The sequence below is a fragment of the Antechinus flavipes genome, chromosome 2, assembly GCF_016432865.1.
Source record: "Antechinus flavipes isolate AdamAnt ecotype Samford, QLD, Australia chromosome 2, AdamAnt_v2, whole genome shotgun sequence".
Lineage (NCBI taxonomy): Eukaryota > Metazoa > Chordata > Mammalia > Dasyuromorphia > Dasyuridae > Antechinus > Antechinus flavipes.
Window position 1 is genome coordinate 504007353 of NC_067399.1, and position 8228 is coordinate 504015580.

The following is an 8228-nucleotide window of genomic DNA, read 5'->3' on the forward strand; positions in this document are numbered from 1 at the left end:
ACAAGGGAAATCCAAACACCTCCAAGACCCAGTAAACTACGATGACTAAATATGGAAATAATGTTGGAAAGGCTATGGAAAAACACAATTATACTATTGGTGGAATTTTAAAGTGGTCCAACCATTCCAGAAAAAAATTTTGGAAATGTACTTTTTAAAAATGAGAAATGTCCATACCTGAAGGGTTCAGATATGACCCAAGTAATTCCAGTACTTGGAATATAGTCAAGGAAGACCACATATATCAAATAAAGTACCTATCTTGGGGCAATTAGGTGGCACAGTGGATAGAGCACCAGCCCTGAAGTCGGGAGAACCCAAGTTCAAATCTGGTCTCAGATACAACACGTCCTAGCTGTGTGACCCTGGGCAAGTCACTTAACCCCAATTGCCACAGCAAAAAAAGTAAAATAATAATAATAATAATAAGGTACCTATCTCTTGGATTGTTGTGAGGATAAAATTTATTTTGTGAGGCACTTCAGAACTATTAGTGCTATCTAAATACTAATTAACATCATCATCATTATTATGGTATTTTATTGTAGCAAAGAACTGGAAACAAAATGGGGCCTACAACATGGGTAATGGTTAAACAAATTATGTTTAAGCACAATGACTTAATATTTATTAATTGGAAACAATATTTTTAAAAACCCTGGTCCATCATGTTATTATAATGGCCAAACATTGTCCTCCAGTTAAGAAAAATGTACCTTTCTACCTTTTATTGAAGAAATTATAGAAATGAAACACTCTATGTTCAGATTTATTTGAAGTGTGTTTTGCTTTGTCACATGGATGACACTGAGAAGTGATGATTTATAAAAACATAGATTCCACTCCTAATATCAAGTCCAAAGTCAAGAAGTAGACTGGAACTATGAGCAAACCAAAAACAGAATTATACCATAATGAGCTAATTATGGTATGGGATACTCCAAACACAAACCCAGAAGAGAATGACTCAAACATCTAGAAGCAAAGTCTCAGAGAAACAGTGTGGCTACTAAGTTTCAACTAAAATTCCTGGAAAAAATGAACAATTTTTAAAAAGTTATTGTCAATAAAAAGACAGTGAGGAAAAAAAACTGGAAAATAAGATCCAAGGAATCAAGAATTGGAGAGATAATTAATAGCTTGGTATAAGAGATACAAAATTTTGTCCAAGCAACAAATTCCTTGAAAATTAGCATGGATCAAACATAAATCAATGACTCCATGAAACAAGAAATATTAAAACAAAGTCAAAAGACTGGGGGGAAAAAAAGAAAAAGAAAAAGAAAATCTGAGGTTATTTCATAACAAAAAAACGATCTGGAAAAAAGATCCAGGAAAAAAACTTTTAAAGATCATTAGAACCTGAATTCCATGGTCAAAACACGAGTCTCAATATCCTACTTCAAGAAATCTTGAAAAGAAAATTATCCTATCTCAGAAAGTAGAGGATAAAGTGCAAATAGGAAGAATTCATTGGTTAACTCCTGAAAAACAAAAACAAAAACTTCCAGAATCACTTATAGTAAAAATCCAGAGCTTCCAGGTCTAAGAGAAAATATACTGTGAGCAGCTAGAAAGGAGTCAAAATCACACATAATTTAACAATCACTATCAAAAAGGAGCGGATGGCTTGGAATACAGCATTTCAAAAAGAATAGACATATAATCAAAAATAACTTACCCAGAAAAACTGAGTATATTATAGAGGGGAAAATGAAGCTTTAATGAAATAAAAGTACTTCCAAGCATTCTTGACAAAAAGATTGAAGCTGCAGAGAAACTTTCAAATTCAGAAACATAAAAAAAACCATGAACAAGCAATCTTAAGGAATACTAAACAAAGATAAACTGTTTATATTCTAATATGGAAGATGAAATGTGTTTTCATTGAGTCCCATCATAATTATCATCATGGATCAGAGAGTGTGTCTAATTAGACAGAAAGCTTGTGATTGAATCTGCTATTTCTTGACAATCTTATTAAGAATGGAAAGAGCAAAACACTTGGGAGAGAGATGAGAGATAAGCAGAAGGAAAAAAGGGAAAGGAAGGTTAAAGAAAATTATCTCACATTATTAGGATGTGCAGGTAGACATCTCTACAAACAAGAAGATGATGGAGGAAGCAGCTGATACTTCAACGTCATTTTTATCTGAAGTGGTTAAAGTTTGAATATACACATGTACAGAAAATTAAGAATATAAAAACAATTCACTAAACAGGGAAACAACGAGAAAAAAAGAAAGGAGAAAGAGGGTAATTAGTGTGATAACAGATTAAAGAAGGAATTAGTGCCAGCAAAACAAACTCTGATACACAAAAATACTGATAAATTTTTTCAGGGAGTAAAGAATAGTAATTTGATAAAGTACCAATCATTTGGGGGAATGGCTCAACAAATTATATTAAATAAATGGTAAAGAATACTATACTGTGGTATAAGAAATGATTGAGATAGTTTCAAAAAAACCTGAGACTTATATGAATTAATATAGAAAGAAACGAACAAAAGCTGAACAATTTATATAGTGACAATATGATAATGAAAGACTTTTGAAATAATTTGAAACTCTGACCAGAATAATCAGGATTTCAAATGACTTCCTCCTAATAAAGAGGTGAAGGATTTAAGCATTAAGAATGAGGTTTTTTTTTTTTTAAACACAGCCAATGTGGAAATTTGTCTTTGTTATGTATTTTTTCCCCAAAGATAAAAATATTATATTGTGATCCACATGAATATAGATGGCTTTCTGCATCACAACACTTTTGGAATTGGCCTGAATTACTTCATTGTTGAAGAGCCATGTCCATCACAGTTTGATCATTATATAATCTTCTTGTTGCTGTGTATAATGTTCTCTTGGTTCTACTCATTTCACTTAGCATTGGTTCATGTAAGTCTCTCCAGGCCTTTCTGAAATCATCCTGCGGATCATTTCTTATAGAACAATAATATTCCATTTAATATTCACATATTATAACTTATTCAGCCATTCTCCAAATGATGGGTATCCACTCAGTTTCCAGATCCTTCATGCTATAAAAAGAGCTGCCACAAACATTTTTGTACATGTGGGTACTTTTTCCTCTCTTATGAATTCTTTGGAATACAGAAAGGCCCAGTAGAGACATTGCTGGATCAAAGGGTTTGCAGTTTTAAAGCTCCTTTGGACTTTGTTCCAAATTGCTCTCCAAAATGATTGAATTAGTTCACAACTCCACCAACAATGTTAGTGTCCCAATTTTCCCATATCCCCTCCAACATTTATCATTGTATAGATATATTTATAAAAGGAGTTTGTTCTCAGTACAAGGCAATGGGGATAGAAAAGGTGGATTTTTCATGATTTAAAAAAAAGGAATAGGACAAACAGATACAATTATATAACTGCAACAAAATGGAACACTTCAAAAGGAAGTGAAAAAGACATGATGGCTTTGGAGTGCAATTTGAGGAAAAAAATGGGGGGGATGCAGGGAGAAGGAGAAGACTTTGGACAATATAGAGATGTTTTGCTTGACTATGACATGTTAGTAATGGCTTTTTCCCCCACTTGCTTTATCATGGGATGGGGTTGGGGGGAGAAGAAAAATATAAGAGAATGCAAAATTGAAAATAAGATTAATTTTTAAAAGCTTTTTGGAAGCAACAAAAAAGATTTTGGATGCTTCAGAGGCTGCCTATTTTCTTGGATTGCTGCCAACACTGATTGGCTTTTTGGAGAAGGAATTAAAAAAGACTGGTGACATTTGAAGATTATTTCGAAAGGAGTTGACCTCAGGTACAGCAGCAGATAAAATCTAAAAGAAAATAATTTCAAAATTGTTTAAAATTAAAAGATCACAAAGATCACAAGGGTACTAAGCCAGTAACATTTACATTTCTAAATCAACAACTGTGTAAATTTACATGTATTTTTATGTGCAACCATTTTTATAGCATATAAAGTTAGGATCTTTTTCAACTAAATCTCAAGGGAGTAAACTGGAATACTGAAAGGTTAAGTGACTTGCATAAGGCTCAAAGCCAGGTGATCTCAACACTGAGACCAGCTATCTGGCTTCCTAGCTCAACTGGCATAAATATATATACTTCACATTATGTTTGGTTTAAAAAAAAAAAAAAAAAGACAATGACCATTATTTGAAATCAGGTAGCATTCTTGCATACAGCTCTTTAAAAAACCATTTACTGATAGAATGTTTTCATTTATCTACATTTTGTTTTCATGCGCTCAAGAGATAAGATTTTTTTTTAAATGGGGATAAAACGAAGTATAATCTCCTGAATAGATTCAATAGAATACCAAGAGATGGAAAGTACTTCCTAAATGATTTAGTCCAATCCTGAACTTGCTGTTATATTTAAAATATATTATTTTTGTTACATTTAGTCATGATTTATATATTTCCCTTTGCTAACATAATTCCATGAATGCAGGGAAAATGTCTTACAAATACCTATGTCCACCAATTTCTGCACATAGTAGGAATTTAATGTTTTGGGTTTTTTTGATTGAAGCAATTGGGGTTAAGTGACTTGTCCAGGGTCACAAAGCTAAGTAGTGTTAAATGTCTGAGATTTGAACTCTGGTCTTCCTGACTTCAGGACTAGTGCGCCATCTAGCTGCCCCAAGAATTTAATGTTTTCAATGCAATTCCATATTTATTGTGCAGGTGTTATATATGTTATATATGGAGAGAGGACTGTTCTAGGCCTTAGAGAAAGAAATACTAAATTTAAATAAGTCCATTGTAGAAGGAAATATGTACAAAATTATAATGTGCATATTGATACATAATTTCATTAGTGGGCTTCAAAATAAAGTATGTGAGTTACTGAAGGGTGAAAATTCAAGGAAGGACTTATACAGGTGTTGACCTAAGAAGTGGGCTCTTAAAAAATGGGTAGAAATTTAATAAGTAAAGTAGAAGAGGTAATAGTCCAGGCAAATAGCAAAGATACAAAGTAGGATAAACACAAGGTGTATTGGTGAAAGAGGAGCAAGTTTGACTGTAGGAAGGAGAATAATATTTCACATTTGTATATCACTTAAAGATTTACAAAAAGATAAAACGGAAAATATAGGTGGGTTCCATATTGTGGAAGATGTTGAATGCCACAATCAAGAATCTGAACTTTACTCAGCAAACTTAACTATTTTTAAATAGAGATGGGACATAACTATATTGATTATTAGTTTAGCAATGGTATAAAGCATAGACTAGAGTAGAAAAAAAGTACCTCATAAAGAGGAACTGTAATAGTTCTGGTACATTGGCCTATACAAAGAAAGATGCAGTAGAAAGTTTCAAGGCAATCCCAACAGACTTTGGATAGAAAATTCCATCTGCATCCAGAAAAAGAACTATGGAGATTGAAATGTAATCAACACATACTATGTTCACTTTTTCCCCCCTCTTTCTCATGTTCTTTCCCTTTTGTTCTGATTTTTCTCTCCTAACATGATTCATACAGCAATGTGCACTAACAACTAATTAATTGGCTTTAAAAAAAAAAAAAAAAAAAAAAAGGAAGGAAGGAGACAGATTCAAGATATTAAACTGAATTGAGCCCTCTGGTTTTATAGACTAGAAAACTGGAGACCAAAAAGAAAGGAACTGCCTAAAGTCATACAAAGCTATGACAAGAACCCACATCTACTGATATAACCATTACCTTCATCTTAATACAGAGGTATCAAACACACTGGACCTCAAAATTTTCAAACTACAGCTGAACTAGATTAAAATGTCAACATTTTAATTCACAATTAATAAGATCTGATTTTTCTTTCTCAGAATGCCAAATATGAAAATGTTTAGAATAATTGCACATTTAACCAAAAATGGATTTCTTGCTATCTTGGGGAAGTAGTGGGGAGAAACATTTGGAACACAAAGTTTTGCAAGGGTAAATGAATAAATGTTGAAAAATATCTTTGCATGTATTTGGAATAATAAAATACCTTTAAAATAAATTTTAAAATATTTTTAAAAGATCACAAAATACAACATAGGAAATATTAATGTGAAGATTTCTTAAGTCAATATGCTGCCTACAGGGAGTCTTTGAGTTTGATACCACTGCATTATATATGTAACTAAAATTATACACATACATACATATATATATATTTAAATGAAATTGAAGCCATCTTCTTACAGTGGAAAGAACACTGGATTTGGAATCTAAAGGCAGATAAATGTGCCTCTTGAACATTTGACCTTAGAATCTGGAGACCAGGATTCAAATTATGGCTTCATAACATAACTGTGGGAAAGTCACTTCACCTTTTTGAGCCAGTTTCTTAATCTATAAAATGAGAATAATAATCTTTACATGACCAATATCTTAAGGTTGTTTCCAGAAAAGTACTATCCAAATATGTCCTTAGAGGTATAGTGACAAAAGTTAACATTTATAATATTTTTTTAAAATTACAAAGGACTTTAAATATATCAATTTGATATGACTTAATTATAGTTAGTAAAGATGATATATAACTGGAACAGCAAATAGGTCTCTCATGTTCAGAGTAAAGGATGTACATCGGAGTGCTGCAATAATTTATGTGAAACTAAAGGATTTAAGCATATCCTGCAGATCCTTACATGGAGGTCTCAGGGAAGGAGAATCACACAGAAAGAGATATGGAGAGAATTCAAATCAATAAACATTTATTAAATACCTACCAAGTACAAAAACTATGCTAGGGTCTAGGGATTGAAAGACAAAAATGAATTACTCCCTAGTTTCCAGGACAGAGTTTCTTAACCTTTTTTTTTTTTTTTTTTTTGCATCCTGCGCCTTTTGGCAATTTGGAGTTTACAGACTTCTCAGAATTTTTTTTTTCTTAACTTAAATTAATTAAAATGAAGGTGTCATTTCCCCCCCAAAAAAAAATTCTAGTCCCCCTGAAATTATCTAGTCATCCCAGATTAAGAACCTCTATTCTTGGAACTTCCATTATACAATTACACCCCATCCTAATAAAATCGTGGTTCCACTGATGTATAAAATAATAAAATACATACAGGACACTCACAGGAACTACCAAGCCATTTTATAAATAACAATTTCTTCTGCTTAGTGTGGTATGGGACTTGAATAAAGAAAACCTGGGTTCCAGTACTAGCTTTGATACATACTAGCTGCGTGACCTTAGCCAAGTCATTTCACCTAGGAGCTTGGTTTCCTCATCTGTAAAACGGAAGTAACTTTCTAAAAAGGGTGGCAAAGTACAGAACTGTTTCGGATCGGCCTTTGGCAGAAGTTTCCTCAGAAAGAACTCCCCACACCGATGAGATCCCCAGTTCCTGACTCCCAAAAGGGTAAAAAAAAAAAAAAAAAAAAAAAAAAAAAAAAAAAAAAAAGGATAATCCTTTCATTCTACCTCAGGAGGCGAATTTTAAAAAGCATAAGGAAAACCTTAAAACACCAAAGGGGTGAGATTAGGTTTGTTTTTACGCCTTCCCACATCCCCCGGCCGCCCCGCCCCCGCTAGTTAATCCTCCCTTACAGGGTCCACTACCAAAACCCCGCCCCACCCCAGGCCGGCGCCGACATCCAAGCCCGGAAGAAGCCCTCACCAGCCCTCGGGCGGTTACCCGCCACCTCAAGGGAGGGAAACGTCACAAAGTCCGTCGCAGTGTTGGGCTCCCAGCCCGGAGACTGCCGGGCCGGGAAAAGGAACCCCAGACGTCGCCTCAGGAGAACATTCCTCAGTCGAGTGAAGGTGAGGGAAGAGAGCGCGCGCCCGCGCCAACAGGGAGGGGAGCAAGTTGGAGGTTGAGAGGAAAGGGGCGTGTCCCGTGGCGCACGTGGCGTGCGCATGCGGATTTTGCTCCCCTCACCTCCTAGGCTTCAGAAACACCCGTTACCTAGAGTCCCGTCTCCCCATCCTTTTCTCAGCTGGTACACGCGTGCGCACAGGCGCGTGGCCTTACATTTCACTCCCTCCCTCAGAGCGGCCCGTGGAGCCACACCACCAACCTCCACCCATCCCCCACCCTCACCCTGAATTGTGCTCTTCTCCTCACCTGACTAAAGATTTCACCCACTCACTCACTCGGTTTCACCTCCTGCCACCGCTATCCCGTCGCCATGCCAGGGCTCGAGCCTGGCTGAAGAAGAGACGGAGGGGTGGGGGAGGGGAGAAAAAAGGACCAGACGCTGGCTTCATCCGGAAGTCTGAATGCCGGGACGCGCGCGCCTCCGGTCC

General features: G+C 35.4%; 1 long non-coding RNA gene across 1 annotated transcript; it reads left to right on the forward strand.

Moving 5' to 3' along the window:
• The first annotated feature begins 5489 nt into the window (after window positions 1-5489).
• Window positions 5490-8015, forward strand: LOC127550928 (uncharacterized). The gene is made up of 2 exons (XR_007950963.1): window positions 5490-7742; window positions 7973-8015. It is a non-coding gene; the product is annotated as an uncharacterized LOC127550928 (long non-coding RNA).
• Window positions 8016-8228: the final 213 nt, after the last annotated feature.